The sequence below is a fragment of the Protopterus annectens genome, chromosome 1.part1 (assembly GCF_019279795.1).
Source record: "Protopterus annectens isolate FY-2018-M chromosome 1.part1, PAN1.0, whole genome shotgun sequence".
Taxonomy (NCBI): domain Eukaryota; kingdom Metazoa; phylum Chordata; order Ceratodontiformes; family Protopteridae; genus Protopterus; species Protopterus annectens.
The window spans coordinates 235415906-235442932 of NC_056726.1; the positions used below are offsets into that span (position 1 = coordinate 235415906).

General features: G+C 38.6%; 1 protein-coding gene across 1 annotated transcript in view; it reads right to left on the minus strand.

Annotated features, from left to right (window-relative positions):
- Window positions 1-25323, minus strand: part of LOC122813235 (intraflagellar transport associated protein) — a 431576-nt gene extending 406253 nt beyond the window's left edge. The window contains exon 1 of the mRNA XM_044085449.1: window positions 25223-25323. The gene's annotated coding sequence lies outside the window, so the exon portion shown is untranslated. The remainder of the gene's footprint in view (window positions 1-25222) is intronic.
- Between the last annotated feature and the right edge of the window lie 1704 nt (window positions 25324-27027).

A 27027-nucleotide genomic window follows, 5' to 3' on the forward strand; every position in this document is an offset into this window, starting at 1 on the left:
TGTCTGATTCACTCTTAGGTTTAAAGTCTGCATCACAGAAACAATGTTGTGATGGTAATGGTGATTCTGGTTCAGGAAGAAGATGTCTATGATTCCTCCTATATTCCATACCTTCAGAGTCTACCAGGTAAGATCTTGGTTCGGCATAGATGACTGTAATCTGTCCTATTCGATCAAAACCTTTAGCTGTCTGGATTCTTACCATATCTCCTTCCCTCAATGGACAAAGTAATCTACTCGATCAACAGACTTTCCCAGTCTGGTATGCGAGGAGACAAATAATTGGTCTGACTTCCTGAAATCTTTTGTGCTATGAAGATAGAATCGTAATTTCCTATGAACACCCAGTTAATGTAAGCAATATTCACCTTTCTTAGATAAGTTGGGGAAGAATACTAGCAGGTTAATACATTGTTTGATATTGGTCTCTGAAACTACCTTAGGCAGGAAGTAGGGGTTGGTCCTGAGCGAGACTCTGTCTTTGTGAAAAATTAGATATGGAGGTTTAGAAGACAAAGCTTGAATCTCTGAAATGCTTCTTGCAGAAATTACTGCCACCAAGAAAATTGTTTTCCAAGTCAGGAACTTAATATCACACTCACTGCAGGTTCAAACGGAGACTGAGGGATTGCTTGCAAAACCAGATTCAGGTCCCAAGGAGGAGTAGGATCTTTGTAAGGAGGTTTAAATGAAGAGTACCCCTCAAAAAAGCTTTACCAAACTTGTGAAAAGTGACTGAAGAGCCTTGAAAGCCAATGTGAAAATTGGATATAGCTGCTAACTGTACTCTAATTGTGGAAGCCAAAGCTCCTTCATTGAACAGCAGGGCAAAAATTGGAGAATGTCATGAATTGATGCTGAAAAAGGTCCAATGTCACTCTGGAGCACCCAATATGTAAATTTCTTCCATTTACTTGAGAAAAGCTTTTGTGTTGAAGCCTTATGAGAAGATAACATATATGTCAGACAGGGGAAGTGAGCACAAGTTGTATGGCTGCTAATGGAATATTGGAGAAACCAAGCTGTCAACTTGAGATTTGGAATGTCCAGATGAGCCATGTCTGTCAGGTGAGACAGGAGATCTGGCACTGGATCCAGAATCCAAGGTTGTCAAATTAGGTGATGTCAATGGAATGGGAACCAAATATGTCAAGGCCAATAAGGTGCAATGAGGATCACTATGCTTTTCAACCTGATTGTTTTCTGTAGGAATTTGGGAATTGATAGAATTGGTGGAAAGGCATACAGGAGACTTCGGGGTCAGTTGTGAAGAAGAGCATCTTTCAGCAACTTCCCTTCTGGGGAGATCAGGACAAAAAGTTGCTGCTCTTGTTGTTTAGGGGAGAGGCAAATCGATCGCATCATGGCTGACCGATCTTTGGAATATCCTTTCTGATACTTTCTGATTGAGAAACCATTCGTGAAGTAAAAGTATGCACCTGCTCACTTTGTCTGTTATCACATTGGACTTCCCAGAATGTGCATTGCTATGAGAAAGATGGATGAGATTGCCCATTTCCACACTCTGAGAGCTTCTCGACGTAATGGGTATGATCTGGTTCCTCCTTCTTTGCTGATGTACTAAACCACTGACATGTTGTCTGTTTGAACTGCAATTGTCCTCAAGGGGAGAGCATCTTGGAAGGTCTGCAGTGCTAAAAGCACTACTCTTGTCTCTAGGACGCTGATGTGCAAATAGGTCTCTACTGGGGACCAAGTGCCCTGAATAATCCTGCCCAGACAATGTCACCCCACCTTAACTGGGAAGTGTCTGTGGTCACTATGTCCTTGGGCTGCAAGGGAATGAAAGGATAACCTTGAAGAATTTGATCCGATTGAATCCACCACATAAGATCTCTTTTGCAGATACTGGTGATTATAATTGGTGTTGACATTGGCTGATAAAGAGTAGACCATTGTGTTGCAAGCAGCCATTGTAAAATTCTCATGTGAAATCTGGCCAAAGGGACAAGTGTAATCGGTGCTGCCATGGACCCCAGTGCCTGAAGTACTAATCTTGCTGGGACTTTGTTGCTATTGATTATTTTCCCAACTCAAAAATGGATTGTCTCCAGTCTTTGTGGGAGAAGGGAGGCAATTGTGTTTTTTGTGTTTATGGAAGCCCCTGTGAAATCAAGTGTTTGTGTTGATTCCAGATGAAATTTTTCATAATTTATGGTCATGCCCAGGGAAGAGCACATTTGAAGAACTTTTTCTCTTGCCTCTAGTAGTCAATGTCTGGTTGTGGCAATGATGAGCCAGTTGTCCAAATATGGAAACACCCAGAATCCTTGCAGTCTCAAGTGAGCTGCTATTACTGCCATGCACTTGTTGAACATCCTGGGGGCTGTAGTGAGACCAAAGGGCAGTACTCTGAATTGGTAGTGCAAGAACCTTCAGGATCATCTGTGCATCTTTATGTGATAGTACACATCCTGAAGGTCTATCGAACACATCCAGTCACCCTGTTCCAAAAAAGAAAAAAATGGACTGAACTGTGACGATCCTGAATTTGGTTCGCCAAACAGATTTGTTTAGTTAGCTAAGATCGATAATTGGTCTCCATTCCCCTGTCTTTCCTGGCACTAAAAAGAACCTTGAGTAAATCCCAGATTCTTTCGGGTCTGGTGAGATCTCCTGGATGGCTCTTTCTTCTAACAGCTTTTGAATTTGTATTGCTGTTTGTTTCCTTTGACTGGGTCAAATATCTGGGATTATTAGACGTGAACAGACGAAGGGAAAATGGTGTAATATAACCTCTGGAAATAATCCTCTGCACCCATATATCACAAGTAAGGGGAAAAGCCTTTGGTAATCCACCACAGCAAAACTCCAGAGAAACGTGAATAAAATCAACAATATTTATTCCAAAAAACACACCAATAAAATAATAAAACTCAGTCCTTTATAGTCCAGTCACATATATCACAAGTTGTTTGAAGCCAGGCTCTCTGATGCAGGGACCAGCAACCTCCGACTGTCTCCACAGGAGGATAATTGAGCCTCCTTTCAAGAGCAATGAAAGGGTTTACAAAAGAAGGAATCTCTCTATCCTTGGTTTTGCGGGACCCCTCTGCCATGAGGGCAGCATCTCACATTAGAGTTCCCCCCTCTTCCCCTGGGGGAACCAACACCATTTAAGTCCTGAGAAGATAACTGAGATTTCCTGAACCCTGTTTTTCCACAACTGTACTGATTCCTTGAAAATGATCTTTGTAGAGTGGAAAAACATACGCCCACAGCAGAAATGTTTTTTCTAGCTTTCTCACACCTGGTCAGTGTGTCTTTAACTTTAGGGCCAAACAATGAAGTGCTGTCAAAAGGAGCATTGAAGAACAAAGACTTAAAGGGCTCTGCAAAATCACACAACTGCATCCAAACGTGCCTCCTTATGGCAACACCTGAAGCTGCTGCTGCTCTGGTCGTTCCTTTGGCTACATGAGAAATGAGCCTCATGGAAGAATTACAAATTGAATTTAGGGTGGCCAACTGAAAGGTAAAAGACCCCCGAATCTCTTCAGAAATAGCTCCCTAGAGGGTATATGAAAGTTCTTTAATCAAATCCCTCTGAGGTGTGGTGAAGTGTGCCAGGTAGTTCAAGGACTGTAATGCAAGGATCATTGATGCATAAACTTGCTTCCCAAATCTATCCATTGTCCAAGACTCCTTGTTGAGAGGATGGATAGAGGAACTTTCCTCTGCTAGTATCTTTTTTGAGGCTGCTGCCACGACCATGGCATCCACAGGCAAACCTTCTGTCCAGAATGGCTTATCCTCGAGGGCAGTGATAATTTTATCAGGTCTCCAGGGGATCAGCTCAATGGAATTAGGGGTCTTCCTTCCATGCCCACCAAGAGACCAACTCAATGAGCTCATAAGAGGGTGGAGTGACTCAGGAAGTAGAAGAGCAGGTAGCAAAGACCTGCAGGTACATGGTTTTCTCAGACAAAGGATTGGTGGACTTCCAAATAACTTCTCTGCTTAAGGATTTCTAGGATGCCTCCAAAGGAGACATCATCATGAGGTGACCGTGGGGATCCTTTGCCCTCATCAAAATCCATGTCTTCTGTGATAGATTCTTCCAGAGAATCCAAGTGCTTTCTTTTGCACTTCTTCTTCCTAGGGACCTCCTCAATGGGGTGTTCTAAGGTGGTATCGGAAGAAGAAGATGCACCCTGCTGGGAAACCTGAGGCTTTGGTACTCGCTGTCCCGGTGGAAGAAAAGGTTGAAGTTCTGAATGAAACTGTGGCAGTTTGGCTGTTCCAAGAGGGAAGGGACTGACCTAGTGACTTAAGCAGACATGGCTCTTTCCATAGCCTCGAAAACAGATCCACCCAGAAAAGGAAAGGATCCCAGATCTGACAGGGTGGAACTTGGAGACGTGGCACCTCCCCACCCCAAGGAGATCCCTCCCGAGGCAGAAGCTGGAGCCAAGCTGATCTCTGCTGTAGCCCTGAGGTGCAGAGATGGCTCCAAAACATAGAAGTTGACTCCAACCCCTCAGAACTGACAGGACAGATATGGCTCTGAGAGGTCTTCGGTTCAAACTGAATCGAAGAACTCAGAGCAATTGTCGGACTCAGAGGTGAGGATGTCTTTAGATCCGACATAGTCAATACTGGATAGCTCAGAACCATAGACTCTGAAGCTTCCGGTGAAGTCAAAGGAGGAATTAAAGGAGGAGTAGTTGAAGAGTGAAGTCCCTGACCTGTGGGGGTAAGAACCAAGGTGGTCCCTGTCAGACCTTACGCCCAGAGAATTTTCCTCACCAATCTCTTCTCATTGTCTTCAGTAAGATTGTCTTCAGTAAGACTTATAGTAAGAATGAGTGGACAAGACAGATGGAGATCTTGGTCTTTCCAAAAAAGAAGGACGTCTGTCTGGGAAAGGGTCAATTGTAAGTTAATATTGAGTCCTAGGTATGAAAATTGTAGTAGCTGCTGAATCTTTGATTTGAGGCATCAGATCCAAAGAACTCGGCACTAAAACATGTCTTTTCTCCTGCCAGATCAGAACCAAAGATAAGGTCGGATCATATGACTGAGCGGAAGTACTCTTTGGTTCTGACAATCCTGTCAGAGCCAAAGGTTTGGACAATTTAGATGTCGGATCTAAAGAAGAAGATGGAACCAATACTCTTGCCTTCTTTGAACTCAGAGCCAATGGAGAAGTCAGAGTTGAAGAACTTCTATTCTTAGGCTACTCTGAGACCTTTCAGGAGGAAGAAGAGGCAGGAGTAGATACATCCGATTTAACTTTCTGTCTATCTTTATATAAGGAATTTCCAGATATGGCCTCCCTGCAAGAGGAGGGAAGAAGTCCTTTCAGAATCAATTTACTCTTTCTCTCATTGAGAACACGATGACTGAAGGAGTGGCTAATGGAGCAGACCTTCTGAAGATGGTGGGGTCCCAAACAATATACGAATAGAGAATGCGAGTCAGAATAGGGAATTCTGTGACCCCATTTCTCACAGCGGTTAAAGCCTGATGGCCTATTTCTTTATCCACTATTGAAGCAACTGCACACACCACGTGCTCTCCTGAAAAGGTTTAAGAAAAAGAAGATAAAACAGTAGAACACTTTTTTTTTTTTTTTAAAGGAAGGGAAATATCAACTATGATATTTAAAGGCTACACAAAGAGTAGAGGAGATAAAAAGAGAGAAGATATCAACAATGATATTGATGAACTACATGAAAGTGTAGAAGATGGAAAGATAGGTTTATAAAAAGGGGAATTCTAGCAATAGTATCAACGAGTACAACTGTATGAAATGGTAAGAAGGTTTTAATAAAGAATGAAGAATTTAAGACTTATAACAGAAGAAACTCACTTATCTGGCTTGAGAAGAATGGCACCATGCCTAACTTGCAAAGCAGCAAACAAGATCTGAGGCAATTAGGATAGGTGCATTGTGGGTAAGCCATGAGCTCGAGAGTTTTTGGTCCCCATAAGCCACTGTAGCAGCCGAGTCAGTTCCAGGGATTGGAATCAAACCCACAGGTTGAAGATAGAATGAAAATTGATAACATCAGATTGATCATTGTTAAATGCACTTAAGAAAACTAGACAAGCTTATGTCTCCTTCTGCTATCAAATGAATGTTATGTAATATAAAAAAAAAAAATCAGCATTGTTATGACATAAGAGAATTCTGGCTATTGGGTCCCACTTCTACAGACATTCCACGTGGCACATTTTGCCATCTGTGAGCTTTTGGAGGATACAGAGATGTAAAAGTCTTCAGGGAATCAATGGTAAGAGGCACAAAAATCTGTACAATGCTCTCGGATGTAGACTAGTTAAAGAAGGCATCAAAGGTTTCATTATCCTTCAAAACAAGTTCAGCCTCTTTAGCTTCTGAATAAGAAAGTGGTAAGCTGAGCAATTTATCAGTACGCAATTCTCCATTAAGCTCAGCGACCAAAATATTATCAGTAAGATGAGGATCTAAAGCAGCAAAGCTCATACCTTCGTCCGCTATGTCTTTTCAGCATCTCAGCCTAACAGCAGTCCTACTGTACAATGCAGGAATTGTGCCCTTGCCAAATTTTATAATCTGCATAAACATTACCTTGGTTCTTCCCTGAAAATAGATCACAGGCCTAGTGCGACTAACCTAGAACAAAGATAAGTAAAAAAACGTTTTCTAGTCTCAGAAGTAACTCAGCAGAGCATCTGCATTCCTTCTCTGTTATTAACACTGCTGTTTCTAAACTGTAACTATACTGGGGTGTACCCGATCAGCTTGTATCAAGAATTATCCTTAAAAAGAATTAAGAAATAAATTAACAAAATAGCTGACGTTGCTTGAAAGGATGCACCACAGCAGCAAGTGTTTTTTCTGTTATTTTGTCCACTGTCAGGTATAATTATCAGAAGTTCAAATACTGGAAAAAATGAGACTCTGTCATACTCTGGTGGTCTTAAAATGAAACAAGAAAAAAGTTACTACTGGAATCAAACTGAAAACTACTTAAATATTTTCAAATGGTGCACTCTTTCCCATTACAGCTTCTTCAGGTAGTCTTGTGCCTTTTGATAAAATGACATTTAACTTCTAATGATTTTTTTTGGAACCCCTCAAGTTTACCAGATCATTAAATTTGTTCCCTGTATTACCAATGAGCAAAATAATGACTGATTTTTCATTTGTTCCCTGTATTACCAATGAACAAAAGAATGACTGATTTTTCAAGTATTTAGATTTCTGTGTAATGTTATGTTGTTTTAAAAAAGTTTAAAACAAAGCTAGTTCACAAACAAAAAGAATCGCTTCCTGGAAAAGTCCAACTGTCACTAAATATATAAGCCACTTAGACACAATGATGAAGTAGCAGTTCTCTGCTTTGACACTGCTTAAATTAGCCATGCTTATCCAGCCGTTTCTAGCCCACACAGAAAATACAAACATAACACAGCTTCACAAATATGACCATGTGATGTAAAAAATCATAACAAGTAACCACCTGCAGATAAATGATGCAAACAAAGCACGGAACTTGAAAAACAAACTCAAAGCCTCAAAACAAAATGCTGTATGGAACAACTAGCATATGATCATGGAATCACAAGAAATTCACAGTAGCTGAGCTGAATCTTGTAACCATTTATGCTTTGCCAATACTTATCCTTAGATTGTAGCCGCTCTCTCAAGAAGGGCTAGGACAGTCAAGCCTGAGGTGAATTTGTGAATACCCATCCAAACATTCAACTCCCATTGAAAGATGATATCACACTGCATGTTCTACATATTGATCATTGCTGCAACAGCCTTAGATATATGGGTTATATCCTGCCATGGATGTAACAGCCGGCCAGCTTCCAAAGCTTCAGGGTACCTTTCACATGCCCAAAATGTCAAGCACCTCAAGCTGAGCAGACTAAAAGACAAGTTTGGGCACAAACCCTTCAGAGCTTTACTGCCTCTGAAAAGTATTCTCCTCTGATGCTTTTGAGGATCAATGGTCAGCTTGTACATTCTTTAGCTGAGCGGATAAGTTTCCTTTGGGGGGAAAAAACTTCCCATTTTCTTATTTTTTACTAATGTTTTATTACTTTTCTCTTCTGGGAATTTATTTTAATGTTAGGAGTGCTGTGTTTTAATGGATTGTCTTGAGCCTGTAACTTACTTTTAAACGGAGTTCTCATTTTTTTCTGCCATTTTAAAAGTAGTGTTATCTAAATGATAAACTATTTTCCGTGGAGAAATAGTGCTTATTTAAGGTTGTGGGGTTGCTATAGTGTTTGAAAGTGCTTTTTACTATGTTCTTTTCTGTTAAAATGTAACTTTTGTGGGCTGGTACTTTGACTGGCATTGTTGCTTGTTTTCCCCAGGATAGTGGGACCGTTTTGAGCTTAACCATGGAACAGACTGTCACTCCCATGGTCGGTTCTTCTTCCAGCCACAAAAATACAAAGTTATGCAAACAGCCTTTGCCACCACAGCAGGCTAGCAATTTCCCTTAGCCGCACTCTGGTGACTGCTGCGGCCATTTGTTGTACCTCAAACCACTCAACTTTTACCACAAATCCCTCCAGTGTAACACCTACAGCCAGTATGGATCAGGGGTTAGCCACGTCCTCTGCAGCTGTTGGGGTCCCCTCAGTGGGCATGAGAGAACCACTACTGTCGGTCCAGGCAGATGGACCAGGGAAGGTTTCCCTGATGTGTCAGAATGCTGTGCCCATCCCTGGGGAAGCAGCAGTTGCTATTAGTAATATGGTCGGTCCCATTTTTCCTATCAAAAAGAAACAGAAAACCAAGCATGTATCTACTCCTCCTTAAATTTCTTTGGATAGGAGTAGTTTACTTGGATTGGCTTAGAGTTTGATTCAGGCTATAGATCCTTCTTGTAGAGTAGTTTCTGATAAAAGAAAGAGGAATGCCTCCTTTTCTGAAGAGATTCAGGAATATACAGGGACAGATTTAGGGTTTTGTTCTCAGATTTTGGATTCAGACTCAGAGGAGAGGTCACGTTCTGATTCTCCCTGTAGGGGTTTCTCTTTCTCTGAGACTACTGACAGAATGCCCCAGTGTTTTCAGTGGGAGAACACTGAGGTTTCTCAGTCCCTCAAAAATACTATGAGTAGTCACAGAAGGATTTTCCAGTACCTAGACCCATTACTCCTATACTGTCTGCTTTACAAGATGTGTGTCTTACTGCCTGCAATTTTCCTGATAGTCAGCCAGCTGTCCCTAAAATGGCAGATAGGATGTAGAAAGTTCCTACGTCTTAATTTTTTTACACTATTCCCAAACCTGACCAGCAGCTATAGCGTTAGTTGACTCCTCTGCAACTAAGCACTTAGATAATTCCAGTCCTACTCTTACTAATAAAAATGTGAAAATAAGTGATAGGTACAGAAAATGTATACTTTTGCTACTTTGAATTTCAGAATTTTAAATTGTCAGCCTCATATATTAAAGTTTATTCTTACATATTATGAAAGTATGAGAAATGTTTTATCTACAGTTTCTTCTTGTGAAGAAAAATATGCTATAAATAACTTAATTTCTTCTACTGCACAGGTCACTACTCATTATTTGCAACACGTGTATGACTGTTGATACTTCTTCCAGGTTTATGCCTACTGGTATGGTTTTAAGGAGGTTTGCTTGGTTACATTCTCAGAACCTTCCAGATGATGATAAAAAATTATGCCTTTGCTAGAGATTTAGTGTTTAGCCCCTCTGCTGCAGATGTTATCAAAAAGTGTTATGAGAGGGGCAAGCCGATTCATGAAATCTCTAAGATTTTTACAGCCTTCCTTTTCCAAATCATCCAAGGAATTTTCTTTGTCCTCATCCAGTTTTGACAAAAAACAGACTAAAAAGTCTCAAAAAATTCAGGTAAACAGATGTTTTAGAAGTGGCAATGAGTTTCCAAAAAGAAGTCTCAAACCTTCCAAAGCTAAGGACACTCCAACAAGTATGAATGACTGTTCAAGAGACCTTGTGACCCCCCTTCCACCATGGCCCTCTTTCTCTTCCAGAAAGTCTGAATCTTCATTTTTTTCTTTGGTGACAGATTATTTCAGACAAATGGGTTCTGGAAATCATTCATGAGGGTTACAGATGGTTCCTCCTTTTCAGGGTGACATTCCTCATCCTGCAGATCAGACTATTTTGTTTCCACCTGTTCATCACATGATGTCCCAAGTTGTGAGAGAACCAGTTCCTTCTTGCCAGGGAAAGGATGGGTTTTATTCAAGGATGTTCCTAGTCCCAAATAAAAATAATACTTGGAGACCAGTTCTGGATCTTTCTTTCCTAACTTTGTGATAGTGCCACATTCAGAATGATGTCACTTCATAATATGTTACCTTTCCTTCCTTTTTCAAGTTTCCTGGTAACACTAGACTTAAAAGATGCTTATCGTCAAATTCCTATTCATCCAGATTTCAGTAGTTTCTTAAGTTTTTGTGTGTCTGGATCACATTATCAACATTCTGACTTACCCTTTGGACTATCCACTGCACCAAGAGTTATAGCTCATTGCAGGCCAAAGGGCATCCACATTTTTCCATATTTAGACAACTTGCTTGTCTTTGTGGAGTCTTTTTCAAAATGTCAAGAATATCTCTCTTGGGTGAGAGATCTCTTGCACAAGCTGGGATTCCAAGAGAACATTCAAAAGTCTTTCATGACTACCTCACACAAGATTGTTTTCCTAGGATGTTAACTAGACACCTCAGCTCAAAGAGCTTTTCTTTCAGAGGAAAAACAGATCTTTATTTAGATCTATTTCTAAGGTTTTTCCACTTAGATTTCAGTCATCGCAAGAGACTTCTGTGGTGGCACTTGCGTTACGTACTGTATTCTCTTGATTGCATAGCTAGACAGGTAGGGCATTCTAATCTCACAACAATTAAAGTGTGTGTGTGTGTGTGTGTGTGTGTGTGTGTGTGTGTGTGTGTGTGTGTAGTTCCCTAAAGTTATTTGACTTTACTGGATAAGCTCACTCAGTCTCTGCCATAGATTGCTGTGAGGGAAAGGTTAGTTTGTTTTTGTTTTCCTGTATTTTCTACTGCTTCATTGCATTCTTCTATTTTGTATATTGTGTTTTTTACATTGTATTTTACGTGTATTCAGCTTTTCATTGCATATTTAAACTAAGAGACCACAGAGGCACACAGAAGTTAAATTTTCCCCTTCCCATCCACCCTGATTCTGCTGTGTTTTAAAATCATCTGTCTTTCTAGTTGCCTGTCCCTTATGTTAATTTGACCACATATTCCTTCCCTTTCCTCTTTCATTGACTGTTGTGAGTAAGCACAACATTATCATTTTGTGAAATCACTCCCCTTCAGCTATTTAAATTTATTGGCCAACCCACTGTATTCTGCGGAGCCAGAATACAAAGTGCCCACTATTTAGATAGCTAAAGATTAAGTTACCCCCTCTTTCATATCTAACTACTTAGTACGCACTGCAACTCATTATATTAACCCATGTTAATACATCTTACCTTTAAAATTTAAAACATCTAGTCCAAGACCACCGATTTTTAGACAGCCCACATTCTGCCTCTCATTAGTCATCTTGGAATTACTGCTCCTGTTTTGCTCCTGGTGAGAGAAAGAGCATAGGGACATTATTTCCTGGAGACTGTTTTCTCCATAAAGCCTGATAACTGCTTCATAGGTGCCATCTTGGAATCTGTACTTATATTTTGCTGCTGGTGAATGAAGGAGCAGAGTGCTTTGATTCCTGATGGTTTCTGATTGGGCAGTGTGTGTCCATGTTGGATCTTCCTGATTGGTCTGGTTGCTATTCAAGAGATCTATTAAGAAAAGGTTGAAACAAACCTACAGACCCTTGCATCATCTGGGACAAAACTGTTGATCAACAAAAAGCCTGGAGCCTGCTTCTTATCTTGGGTTTGGTGGTACTGTTTTTCTTCTGGTAAGAGAAGAAGCAAAAGAGCATTGCATCAGGGCACCATGAAGCTATGGTGAGACCAGCACTAGTAGCCTGGCAGTAGCCAATCAGGGGAATCCTCCTTTTCATAATTTTTGAGAAAGCTAATTCTTTCTCTTCAGTAAGTACTGCTTGATTAGCTGCTGTCAAACCTTACTTTAGAATATCTCCCTAAATGCGTCATCCATAAAATAACAGGGCCTGCTTACTAGTTTCCCCTCAAGTGTTTGACAGTGCCCTATATAGATGTAGACACCTTGAGTTGACATTTTACCTGTAAAAGTATCTTTGAAATTTCACCAGTATCTAGTTGCACACAGAGCAACTACTTTGCAGTGACAAGCACTGCCCCAGAGTTGCAAACCAGATATTCCTGACATTACTTTATATACTCACTGCAACCATCTAATCAATAAAAAAGGGCCTGTTGCTATGAAAATGAACTTTCTCACCATCTCCTTTACCAGCTTGGTAGATATGAGCATCCTGAGGTAATGTAGAAATTGTCTCATTTTTACTGACAACCTTCAAATTCTCAAACTAATTGATCTGGTATGTCAGAGATATATTTACACAATGTCACTGGAGGCAAAACTCTCACATAAGGTCATTCCTAATGTCAATTAGGTTGTCATTAGTACACATGCTGCACCCATCACACACAGTTTAAAGAAGACACACAGACCCACATATTTTGAAGCACTTACAGATATATATATATATATATATATATATATATATATATATATATATATATATATATATATATATATGTAAACAAAAAGCAGAGTATGGAATTATATTAAGAAGTATATGGTTCAGATAGCAATGTTACAGGAAACATCTGGAAAGAAATAAGCATGGAATTTAACAAAAAAAGGCTTCAGAATGGATGTACAGCAGTGCTAGGGACAAAGAAAAATGTGAGTAATGATATGGATTATGAGAGTGACTGCAATAGTGATAGAAAAGGAGAAAAGAGGAAAGACAATGATAGATTTGTGGAAACAAGGAAAGGAGAATTATACCAGCATACATTTACATTCCACCTGCAACTACTATTATGGATTTTAAGAGAATTTTGGGAGACATAACTACCTTTCATTAGGGATTTTTAATTTATGGGTGGGGACTGGAACCTGATTTGTAATTGTGAGGATGTACCAGGGGACCAAGAAGGGAAAAAACAAAAAGGGATGTATTTCTAAAGAAAAATATAAAAATATTTGGAAGAGAAGGTGGGAATTTACTAGCAGGAGCTCAGACAGAATTGACATAGTATTCCCCAAGCTACAAGAACTGTGCTAAACTGGACAGAAACTGCATTTCACAGGAGCATGAGTATTTAACAGAAAGCTTTGAAACACATCTGACAACTACTTCAGATCATGCACAAAAGAGGCCAAGACAAAGAAGTGAAAATGAGACATTGGGTCTTTGTTACTTATTTGTTATAAAGAGAAGAATTTTTAAAGAATGGGGTAGTGGAAATGATTCAAGTGTTATTAGGGATGATAGACATTGCTTCAAAAGTGATACCTAGAGAGTGCAAAAACAGAATTAACAAATATGATAGAAATGATAGACAAGGGAAAGAAGTAATTAGAATAATTTATTAAGGATGTCAAAGGTTAAAATGTTGCAGAGAAAAAGGAATCTCACAGAACAAGAAAAGGACAAATTGCTGAGTACTAAAACGAAAATAATGCAGTATTTAGATAGTATGCAAGAGTTATGAAAGTTTGTTAAGAAAGTATTTTTGATAACTCCAGAGCACAAAAACTCTTAACACAATGACTCAGACAATATTAAGTAGACAGGGCTGTTACCAAACTTAGGGACCCTATGACAAGAAAAATAACCAGACATCCAATAAAGGTATTGGAGATATTTTGGAAATTCCATGAAAATGTGTACAAAGCAGAGGAATGGGGAAAACAAAATGGCATAAATGGAAATATTTATGGAAGAATAAACTATGCCAAGATTAAAGGGAGATGAAGCTCAAGAAATAACAGTTAAGACAGGAAAGGATGAGATATAAATGGCAATTAATGTTTTATATATATATATATATATATATATATATATATATATATATATATATATATAAAATCAATCGGCAAGGGAAGTCTCCAGAGACAGATCCTTTGGAGATAGGGAAGAGAAAATTGTAAAGATCTAGAAGGTTTTGTTTTACAATATTTTAAAAGGAAGGACAGTAACAACATCTTAGAAGAAAGCTTTGGCAGCTATATTACTCAAAGAAGGTAAAGACCGAAATGTCATATAGACTGATTTCAATTTAAAATCATGATTATAAAATGTGCTTGTTGCTACTAGGAAGGAGACTGTCAGAGGTGTTACCAAAACTGATAGAAACAGATCACTGCTTTTGTGGAAGGTAGGCAAACATTTACAACATTAACAGAATAATAATGATCCAGAGGGAAGCACACTGTAAGAAAATGTTTCTATTATTTGTGGGTCTTGATTCAGAGAAGGTATTTGATAGTCAGCTGGGATTTTGCAAGTAGGGCAATGGTAGCATTTCTGTTTCCTGACAGAAGGGTCAGAGCCGAGGCAATAATTAAGGTGGAAGGGTTCCTCTCTCACAAGCTGCATTTGAACAGGGGAACCAAGCAGAGGTGTCCTTTTTTCTCCTTTATTTTCATTACGCTTATAGCAACTGACATAAAAAATAAGGAACTCTGAAATTCAAGGATATAATTTGTATGGTAATCAAGAAAAGTAAGCTTTAGTCATAGATGATATTATGAACTTGTGAATCCAGAAAAAGGACATTCCAGTGTTGTGGAACAATTTGAGACAGTTTCAAATCTTTCCAGGATATAAATGAAGATAAAACAAAGGCTATAGTTGTAAATCGTGTACTGACACAGGAATTGGTTCACCAATGCCCATATGTTTTAGGACATGCTATGATAAAGTATTAAGTTGTATGGATGAGAAAGGATTCTATTACAACAGCTAAGGATATGGGGGAAGAAATTAAAGAAATGATAATACAAAAACTGAGAAGTTGGAACCTTTGATTACAGGTATGGATAGTAAGATACAAGCAGTGAAAAGTTTGTAGTTCCTTTAGTTTTAGGTACAGGTGAGGCAAATTTTTATCAAGAAGTTAGGGATTATCAGTAATAGAAGAGTTGAAGGAATTTGGGAGGGAAAGAGGGCAAGAGTTAAGTGGAATAAGTTGTTTCTTCCCATACAGCAATGGAATTTAGGACTACTTGATTTGAAGGAAGAAAAAATTAAGACATTCTGTGTTGGTCCACTAAAAAAATACAAAGACAATGGAACAAGGACATTATAAAATACATTTACTTGAACCAACATAAGTTATGCAGTTACTTGAAATAAATGATGTACTTTCATTTTTAGGCACGTGGATATTTTAAACACGCTAGCTCAAAAGTTTGAATAACTGCATAACCTATGTTGGTCCAACAATAGGTACTGCATTACATCTGTGTTCCAGTGTCTTTGCTTTCTGATTTGAAGGGATACTTCAGTGCTATACAGTTAAGGTTCATATACATAACACAAGCAAGTTACAAATCAAAGTGGAAAAGCATGCCAATGAAACAAGGGTTCTGCATTTTCTTTAAAACAGAAAAAAGGAGAAAGTATGATTTTTGATGCTGGCTGTTAAGGAAAATAACAACCATACAGAATATCATATTTATAAAAGCAGAAGAAAATATTCTAAGAACCAAGCCAACACAAAAATGAAGAAAGGAGATTTTACCAAAGGAGATGATTGCAAGTTGTTGTTGTTTGTCTTTCGGCTTTTCCCGGTCAGGGGTCGCCACAGTAGAACTCTGGTCCGCTAATGATTGGCAGTTGGTTTTTATGGTGTCGAGTTGCCAGCCCGATGCCCAACCTTCAATGAAGGCACACCCATTCAAAGCATGTTTTTCGAACGCCCACTCGACCATGGGGAGGACATGCAGACTCCACACAAAAGGCACTCCCAACCCAAGCCGAGAATCGAACGGGAGAACCTCTTGCTGTGAGGCAACAACGCCACCGCTGCACCACCGCTGAAGTATGGAGATGATTGCAAGTAAGGACAAAAAATAGGCAAGAGGACAATGCAATTTATTGGAGAAAATTAGCAAAAGAACAAAGGTATTGGAATCAAATAACTTTAGAGGGAAAGGTAGCAGTGTAGGATGAGGCAAAGTGGAAGTCTGGACTGCAGGTGAGACTACCTTCTCTAACATGGACTGATAGAGTATAGGCAAACAGAAAGGTATAGGAGAGTGCTGAATGAAAGACCAGCACTGATTAAGTTCTTAGCTGAACCTAGAATATAAGTTGCTTTTTAAAAAGGGATAATTAGTAGATCATATAAAATACTGCAGGATAACTACAAGAAGTGATCAGATGAGTTTAGAGAAGACTGGGAAGAGGGAATGGAACGGCAATATACAAAGCAACAGTGTAAGGGCATTTGTATGGCTTCTACAATGAAGTCCACAAAGTTAGGATTTTTTTGCATGAAAGTGTTGGCATAGGTATTGTTTTGACCACAAGTTCACTTCAGTGAATTTTCCTCAGTTAGACAGCAATTGACAGAAGTGTGACAGAAAAGAGAAATACGAATGGGAATTTTTTTTCGTAATGTAACAAGTTGGAAGATTTTTAAAATTCCCTGTAGAATGTGTTGTCAGAAATACTGGAGAGGCCAATAATTTTAACTATGATTTTTTTTCAGCTGGGATACAGGATCTGAATTTCTTAGACAAAGTAAGGCTTTGCTTTTTAAGTTTAATGGCAATGGCTGCCAAAATCACAATTACTTGAAAATACAACTACAAAGTCAAAAAAATAATTGGAGGTAGGATCTTTAGAAAAGTGAAGGAGCAAATTACATAAAAATAAATGGAATCTGTGAGAACAATGTATACATAAAGATGTTCAGGAAGAGAAGTGAAATTAAAGGAAAGGCAAGATATGTGCAGAATTTTGTAACATTGGACTGAACGCTGTTAAAAAAGAAAACCTATATATATATATATATATATATATATATATATATATATATAAAATGCATGAAACTAAAAATGTGTACAATGGTTTGTTTTCTTTACTATTAACTGTATGTGTCATTGTGTCATTTGAATACTGAATTTAAAAAGATGTTTTTTAAGCTCTGTTTTACTAATGAGAAAACAATAACTGTGAGTATTGCAATACAAGTACATCTATGTGCTGGAAAACTGATGATTTTCAACTGTGGTGTTCATAGATGGCTTTAGGCACTAGCAAACCCAGCAATTATCTAATTTTGATATTTTGTTAAAGGGTTGTTAAACCAATAAAAATTAGTACAGCAACCCTGTGTACTTAACAAAACAGATGGGTAATAATAACAAATAGGATGAAGAATACCAAAGATTGGCAACAGTTCTCCTTTAAAAATCAAAGATGTCTCTGGATGTAGTAACAGTGATTTCTCAAGTGGCTTCATAATTTCATTAAATGTTTTACGAATGGCCTAGTATCTCTGACTTTGTTAAATTCTGCTGCTGGGCATTCTCTTCACTAAAACTATCATCGTAGCCAGCTTTAAACACCTGCAATATTTGTGGCTGCATGGGGTCACCCAATCATCTTTGACTGTGTGGGGGTCCTGCAAAGGCCACTGCTGACCGGGGGGGGGGGGGGGGGACATGGAGAAGAAAAAAGATTATTCATTTTCTGATCCATGCTTTATCCAAAACAGGGTTGACCTCATTAGGATGAAGCCAGTGACCAGTGAATGAAAATGAGAAAGGTAAGCACTAGAGATCGACAGCTCAGAATAACTAATCTCAGTGCTTGCTTTGGATTTTAAGAAGAATTGATGCTCCTGATTTTCAGGGATGGCTTTCTCTTTCAGGAAGTTCTATAAATACTGGCAGGACAGCAGATACTATAACTCTCAACTTTTTTGTTCAAGAATTCTAAGCAAAGTTAAAATAATGGCAGAATAAAGGCTCAAATTCAGAGACTTTTTTAAATATTACTATAATTAATTTAATAAAGTTAATAGAATAGCACATTTTGCATCAACTTGCATTATTTGGACAATAGTAAGTATGAAACTCTGATGTCTGGATTTATTGACTGTTTACAATCCTGAATGATTTACCAGCAAATCAAACTTTTTACAAGGGACAGAGCAAAAGTATGAGGCAAAATCAGGTACTCTCTGTGAAATCAGGGGCAGTGACAGGTGTGCGTTACTCCTTGATGCAAATAAAAGTGACTTACTTTTGCTGTTGTTTGACAATGATAAACAGAATTCACTGATGTGGTGTAGAAGTACAGTGTTGCACAATGTATTGCTATTTGCTGAAAATAGTGTAAAATTAGTATTACTATGGCTTATGCCTATGGGTGTGTGTGTGGGTTGCAGTGAAAGAGTAACAAGTTGGCTATAATCAATTTCATTTTCTAGTTCCAACATCATTGCCACTGCAATTATTTTTGTGTGTGGGGGTGGTGCAGTGTTTTTAAAAGTAATACATTTGCCATAATTTATTTCGCCTATCATCACAAACACAGACCTTACACATGAAAAGTGATAATTTTTGGTAGTTTGACAGGAAGAGGATATGTCTGTGAAAGCAACTGTACATTATCAGTGTGTGTGTGTGTGTGTGTGTGTGTGTGTGTGTGTGTGTGTGTGTGTGTGTGTGTGTGTGTGTGTCCTCAAAATATCCAGCAGATAGTAAACACATATGGGTATATGCTGACATGTAAATAACAGCAGAGATTGTTATCACACATACAATAATTCTGGCCACATACATAATTCTACTGAGTAGCAGTAAAAATGTAGTTAACAAGCAATTATATTTTAAAAGTAAGGCATAAAATACATCACAAAACATTCAGACACTTCGTGCTTTTAGGAGTCTGGGGGCCCCTACACCCCAGACTGTATAAATAGATTTTGACATGAACTTAGTTGTGCTCTCTTCCTTCAACCATACCCATTCTAAAAACAGCCCTGCTCAGAGGTGTGTACAGATGGTTGCTGTAGCTTGTGAGAGGGGCTGGGATGGTGTAATCATTACTTTAATTTTCAACATAATCAAATCTCAGAGAAGTGCACAGGAGGTCATTTAAGCTTGTGTTGGGGCTGGGGGCAGAGTAGCAATTGCTTCTTTTACTTTTCTCACAGACCTCCGCGGTGTGTAAAGGTTAATCTGGCTTGTATATGGGCAGTGTACTCTCTAGGAGCAACAAGCATTACTGTAATCATTACTTTCTTTAGATTTCCTCATATCCACACATCAGATTCAGGCATGTATACATGTGGAGGGTAATGATGGAGTGAGCAGCGCATGTTGTGTATGTGTATGTATGGTAGCAGTCTCTTGAGATATAGGATTGTGGCCATCAGAACCTCTCATTTTATCCCACCCTAACACCAGAGGGATGCATAGGCAGTGACTGTCTTTTTTTACTGGAGAGGGGGGTAGGAAGGCAGTGTTCCTAAATGACATTTGTGCATCCTCACAAATAATTATCTTGTTAGCTTACTGTGAGCTACTATTTTGTCAGCTTTGAGAACAACTTGTATCATCCTTGAAAGAAAAATAAACATAAATTATTTTCCTACTCGTGAATTTTATTCAGGAAAGCACCAGATTGAAAGGTTGGTAAATTTCTCTAAAATGGACCTCAGACGATCTATAATCCTATGGCTTAATTATTTCCTGCACAGTTGTTATAATGTTTCCTTGGCCAATTAAGGTGTGTTGAATGGATACAAGGAAACTAAAGATGAACAGCAACACCAAATTTCTTTCCTTAACCACACTTTTATTCAAGTCATCACTGGATGAAAATGTTATTAAAAAAACATTTAAATGCGTTTCAAAGAACAAAGAAAGTCATGGTTTCTTGAAAAAGTGAAGAGTAAGACAAAATGTGAGAAACGGTAGAAAACAATAATGTGTATAGTGTGGGGAGACAGGAATTGGGAGAAACAGGGGAAGCAACAAAGGGTAGGTGTATGTCTGTGTGTTCAGATTGAAATAATAAATGAAATAGTGCTCTAGGTACTACCTAAGTGTAGCCCTGTATATAGAGTTGTGATACAGGCCAACATAGTGTGGTATATAGGCCTGTCGTAATGTAAATACATTGTAGCTACAGTTCCATCTGTGAGTACTACTCTTAAAATTCTGCAGCATGAACTAAAAGGTTTTTTACGAGAGGTGTCAGTAACAGGGTGATACTTAGACTGGAAGTGTCCAGGGATCCACAACTTGATTTCTGCTGGGGTCCTCAAAATGCTGACACTGGCCCTTGTAGTGTTGAAGAAAACATCTGGGAACTCCATAGACTGCAAGAAGATCAAATCAGTTAATACATAAGGAAATAAGTCCAGACTGTTCACTACAAGGCTCGATAGCAAAATGAAAACTCAAACTGACCACATGCATTCACTAGAGAAGACACAGATAGTGGGAAAGATTAAAGACAAAAGAAAATGGGAAGAGATAAAGCTAAGGTGGACAGATAGCATTACTGAAATAATATCATTATGCAAGAACTTTAATGTAGCACTTCTTGACAGATAGCCCCAGTGTCTAGACATTCTTGGGGTCAAGAAGAGTCAGATTCAATTCAGCTAAACAACATAAGACTTACAATTTTTCTATGTCTCCTGGCTAAGGCCTTTTTATTAAAAGTAATGAAGTGTTGTTCACTTTCAGCAAACAGGATAGCCATTATCTTTAGGGTGACTTTGATGTTTCCAAGAGTATTTGCTTGTGACTTTCTCAGGGGATGTTATGCATCCACAGAATAAATCAGAAAATGAATCTATAGCTTAAAGCAAATAAATTTACTAAAAATGTTGAATGTCTAGGCATTTACTAGACAAAAATGAGTACAAAGCTAAATGAATCAGCAGTCTGGACCAGACCGCAAAAAAAAAGAATTGAAAAAAGTGCATGATTTGCTCTCCTTTCATAGCTATACTACCTGCAATAGCCATAGTTCGAGACTCCAAAAGCAATTATTACAGAATGTCCAGGTGCTGAAAAGATCTGGTAAAAAAACGGTATTCACATCTGGCAGATATTTTAAGACATTTATGAATTTTGCAGCAATACTCTTCATAAATACAAGGAAAGGGCATGTAAATACATAACATAATATGCTTACATGAAAGATTATGGATCGTAAAATCAAAACAGCTAAATGTAAGTAGCTTGAGTTTAAGCTGTTTAAACTCAGTGTCCACCTCCACTGGGAATGCAAATTATCAATATATCTGATTTTTTAATCTGACCATTATTTTACTGTACTTTTATTTGTTTATTATGAGCTATACTAAAAGTAAATATTTCTCACTCAAAACTGAAATGAGCATGTGACACTGTAGATTATACAGGGGTTATGCCTCAGCCCATATCCAATGGAGACATCACTGACACTCTTCATTAGTTTGTGTTGAAGGATAGTATTGTTTAAGAAAAAATAGCTGGGATTAACTGCTTCAGGAGTGAGTATGCCCTAAAGTTATCAAATCAGATTCAAAAGCTGAGCAGATGAACCCAGAGACCCCAAACACAAAAGAAACATTTTATTAAAGTAATATATATCTCTGCCTCCTGCCCCATCCATACAACTGCTCTTTTAAGCTACACTGAAGTCTGGAATATAGAATTTTTATAAAAGTAAATTATTTCTTATTTCTTTGCTACAAGCTGAGCTACTCAACAAGCACCATCACTTCAGCAGACATACACATTTTGGCATTACAGCAATGTCAAGCTCCTGGATCAAATGGCTCATTATGGGAGGGGAGGGCTACACTAATTCACATTAAGATATAACTCAGCATGCTAAAGTAAAGAATTAAATAACCAAGGATGACTTCATTTTGAGCCCCCTTTCTAAATCAAAAAATCTTGTTCAGCATAGGCTCTGGACACTTGGAAACAGAGGTCAATATGTTTCTGAATTTCAGAGAATAACTTTGAGGCATCTGTGAACTCAGTGAAACCTAGCTATATTTCCTGGGCACTACTTACCTCCTGTGCAAGCTAATGAAGTTCCTTGTGACCTGATGGCATGGGTGTGGACCCATTAGGTCCAGAAAAGGAATATTAGCAAGACATATCTGAAAGAAGTTTCTGCACTTAGAAACTGCTGTAAAATAACTGTTACTAATGTACAAAAACAGCAGCAGGTGTAAAAACTCAAAATTCAACTATAGCATAAAACCTTAAAATACTAACACAGCTACCATAGATCCTCAAAAAGAAGGGTAAGAGGTAAACAAGTGTTTTTTTTTTTTTTGAAGTACAGCTTTGAATGCCACACTAGTCAGCTTTCAGAACATTTGGAGGTGTACAGCAACTTGTTAATTAAATACATTTGAATAAATACTCTTCACTGGTACTGCTACATACTCTAATTCATATACAAGCATAAGCATATCTGCTTTAAGTACTTTCATAAAGCCTGACTGACCAACAGAGTTTCTTTCTCTACCAGAGAAACTACAAACTACTTATGAAGACTTAAGGGCCAACAAAAGAGCACTTCAGGTAAGTAAGAGTTAACATTCATGCTGTGTTTGCTGAAGGATGTGTATGTACATCTGAAGCACTAACGGTCATAGGCATTTAGGCTCACTGAATTACTGCTCAGTCTGCACAGCTGACTTCCCATTTAACTGCCACTGAACTCTGCATGCACCAGCCTTACATGTGCAAGCTGCTTCTACAAGTAAGAGTAAAGCCAAATATATTCACTGACAGAAACTTTGGTACCAGCAAATTCCACTTATTTTTCTGCTTCACACAGGTATGTTCAATTGTTCTGAATTATACAGAAATTAAATGTTACACATTAAGGTAGATAAGACACAAACTTTCATTAATACCTGAAACTGATGTTAACATCTTCTGTTATGTGAGTTGTATCTAAATTGTTACTTTTTTATTGTAAACCTATAAATGGAGTACCTTTACTCCCAATTCTGTTTATTATTACATAAATGAAAGCAGTAGTGTGGTGGCACAAAGTGTAATATAAGCTTTATAAACACTGTCTAGATATAAATGCATTAATGCAAACGATGCTTGATTTATAAGGAAAACTGGAAAAGGGTACCAAATTATCAGGGAAATTAAGTTCCGAAGTAACTGCTGCTAAAAAGTATTAATTTCGTCTCATGTAGTCTCTAAATGGTAATTATTTGTTACATATACAGTAAATCACAAAGCAGCAAAGTAAGAAGCTAAAAGATGGCTAGATGTGTTTTCAAAAAGCAAGAGAGGGGTTCATAAAATCAGTCCATGTAGAGAGGGGTGCAATGAGAAAACCATTTAAGTTTTAAAACAGAAATGACAAGTTCAGTTGTGAAGTCTATAAAACTACAGTAGAGAAATCTGCGAAAGATGCATGTACAGCCACAAAGCAAACATCACATGCATTTATTTACTCTGCATATTGCCTGCAGTTCAGCCATGTAGAGAAACGCAAGGATAACACATATTCTGCTTCAAGATATGGATCAATATCAAAACATTAGCTATTACAGTGGTTAGCTATTCAAGTGAAAGGCCATTATCTGAACGATACTCTTTACAATGCAGGAACCGATGTATTATCCAATTAAGCAGATTTCACACACACTGGCCACAGAACACGCTATTCCTATTCAGCAAAGCAAGCACTCATTACAGATGACAGCTTGGCACAAATGCATCAATATACATTTAATAAATAAAGAAATGCTGTACTGCCACACATGCACTTGTGTACTATGACAAACTAAACTGCATGTGAGACAAGATGTTATATACTATGGTAAGCAAACTTAATCCACTGTGGATAACCATTCTTGTGGAAAATAGAATAGTGAATTGGCTGATTTCTGCAGTTCCCTAGTAAAGGTCTGTTCGATAATTAACAGTGCTGTTATCCAAAATGAGCTAGCATTACTACTACATAACATATGTAGAACACTCCAGCTCAGAAGCAGTTCAAGAACTAATAAGGGGAAATTTTTACCTCTCTGAAGTTTTCTGCAAAACTGCTAAGCCTGTTGCTCACACTTTAGATAAAACAGTACTGATAGTGACTATGAATGATGTTCTGCACATGCACAATGCAGTTATTTTTTTCTCTAACAAATAATCATCACAAATATTAGTGATGTTTTAGATGCTGCGCAAAAGATTGTGTGTGTGTGTGTGTGTGTGTAAAAACAGGAATCAATACTGTAAGAGAGAGAATTCAACTACTCAGGACACAAGACACAAGTAAGACTGAAAACTAGAATTCACTGAATAATCCCTAACAACTGAAAAATCCCTCTACTAATTAAACACTAACCGAAACCTGTATCCCATATACACATTGGGGGGAACTGCAACCCTACTGTCTCCTGCTACTTGCAGACATCTTCAAAACTAAGTATGGGGAGTCCCATATTTTTCTAACTATACATCTCCCTCAAACCAAGACAAACAGATTAACAACTGTGACATCCTCAGCTTCATTTTTGCATTATTTGTTGATTTTGCACTTTAACTCATTTAAAGGTCCCTAATACTTTAAATTGTTTTGTCCAGGTAGTTTAAATTGCTTTGTGGTAGCATTACACTCTCAAGCAATCTTTTTTGTGTTTTTACATTAAGAGGATTGGGATATTCCACCTAGTGGCAGTAGGTGGTGGCTTGGTCTATCTGTGTTGGGAAACACAAAAGAAAGCTGTTAAGTGTAGTTGTTTTATTGGCCAAAGGGCTTAGATGTCAGTTTCCTGTCTTTTACGTATTTGCATAAAGTTGGTGCATTTGTGTACCACTTCTCATCATACAGTGGTGGTTAGTAGTGCCCTGTATAGCTAGAGACACTTAGAAACCACATTTTCCTTGTAAACCCACCTGTGAAATTGTACCAATAACTTGGTGAGTGTAGACCAACTACTTTCCATGACGAGTAACATGGAGCAGCTAGTTTACACATTGAGGAGCACTGCCCCTTGAATTTAGTATTATATAGCCTAGTCTAGTCTAGTCTCTATCCCCAAAAGCACCCTTACTCAGCCCACTATTAACCCCTCCTGTGCACCACACCTTTGTAGTTCACCCAATGAAGGACTTGACGTCATGAATACACACCCTCCCAATTACTCCATAGCTAGTTTAAGGATTAAATGGTTGTCAGTGAACAATTGACATTTGTTACATGATCTCAATATACACATATCCACCAAAGAAAAATCTGTCAGAAAACCATGCTCACCTGAACTTGGTGTAATGGTATGTGCTGGCAACTCCAAAAACAGGAATGCAGGCAAGAGGGCTTGAGACACGCACACAGTAGTAGTTTCCAATGTTTATTCTTCAGACTTTGCTTCAAACAAATGATAAAAATAGTAACCATAAAGCACTTTTTGTCTCACCCCTTAGTGAGACTTCATCAGACAGTTGCAACAAGAATGTTTCAAACAGTAAATACAAATTCAAACCACATCAACTTCCTCCAAGCAAAATTTTGTCAAGGATGGTCTAGATCTGTCCTCTCCTATAGGCTTTCATAGGTTCATATGTAGGTACTAGGCTATTGGCCCTAGGGTCTATATAAGCCTAGCCAAAAAGGTACTCTGGCTTTTGCCACCCAAAAAAATGATTTTCCTGTGCCCCTGTCAAGCAGAGCCACAGAGGTGATCCCCGGGGTGAATTTCCTATTTCCCCTCCAATCATCAAGATTTTTCTTGAAGAGTGCTAATGAGGAGCTTTGTTTGATATAGATAGGTAGTTGGTTCCAGAGTATGGGAAGTCTCTGGGACAGGAATCTATCCCCCCAGCATGTTCTGTTTATTGTAGTGACAAGCTTTAGGTCCCTAGAGCATGTAGCTCAGAGAAAATGGGATTTCTTTAAGTGGAGCATGTCCAAAAGCACTGGGTTTGACATAACTTTGTATGTTAGGCAAAGATCACCTCTGAGTAGGCGATATGCAATGGAGTAAAGCTGGAGTTTTTTGAGATGGTCTGCGTAGGGCATCTGTTTAAAGCTGGTAATCCTCTTTGTGAAGTATTTCTGTGGCCTTTCCAGTTGTTGTAGATGTCTTGTGAGGTACATACCCAAAAGGGGTGTTGTACTCTATAATGGGTCTAATGAGTGACAGTAGAGGGGAACAATGACCTCTTTTTTCCTGGATGAGAAACCTTTTGTGATGAGGTGTGCCACGTAGAAGGATTTCCTAACTACTGTGGCAATGTGATTATCAAAGGAAAGACTACTGTCCACCTCTGTCTCAAGGTCTCATCACACTTTCAGTGTTAAATCGACTACCACCTATGTGGCAGCTCAAGGGTACACAGTTTTTGCCAAAGGGGATGACAATGCACTTTTGGCAGTGAGCTTGAGGCCATGGCTTTGACACCAGGCATCTGTCTCTGTAAGGCCCTTTTGTAGAATGTCCACATCGTTAGTAGTTTTGATTATGGCTCCTAGTTTACAGTCATCTGTGAACTTCATTAGCCAAAGACCTTCTGTGTTAGCTTGTACTTCAGAAAAGTAGATACCAAACAGGAGAGGACCCAGGACTGAATCCTGTAGTACTCCACTTGTCACTGGTCTGAAGTCGGATTTGGAGTCTGCTACCTTCACAGTGTGGGTTCTGTCAATGAGCCAGTTGGCAACCCATCTTGTGACATAGGGATTTATACCTTGTTTAGTGAGTTTATCTATAATTCCAGAGTGGGGGATGGTGTCAAAAGCCTTGGCAAGATCTAGATAGGCTATGTGAACAACCTTACCCTTGTCTAATGGCTTTTGGTGACTGCTTCAAAGAAGTCTATCAGGTTTAGGAGATGTGATCTGCCTTTTACAAAGCCGAACTGCGTGGGGTCCAGAGTTTGGAGATTACCAATGTCTTTGTGTATAAGATCCATGATGATATGTTCAATGGCCTTGCAAACCAGGCTCATTAGGCTAATGGGGTGGTAGTTCCCGGGGTCCGTGGTGGCTCCCCCTTTGTGGAGTGGGATAACCGTTGCTGTGTGCCATTCAGTGGGCACAAAGCCTGAGGTGAGGCTATGACT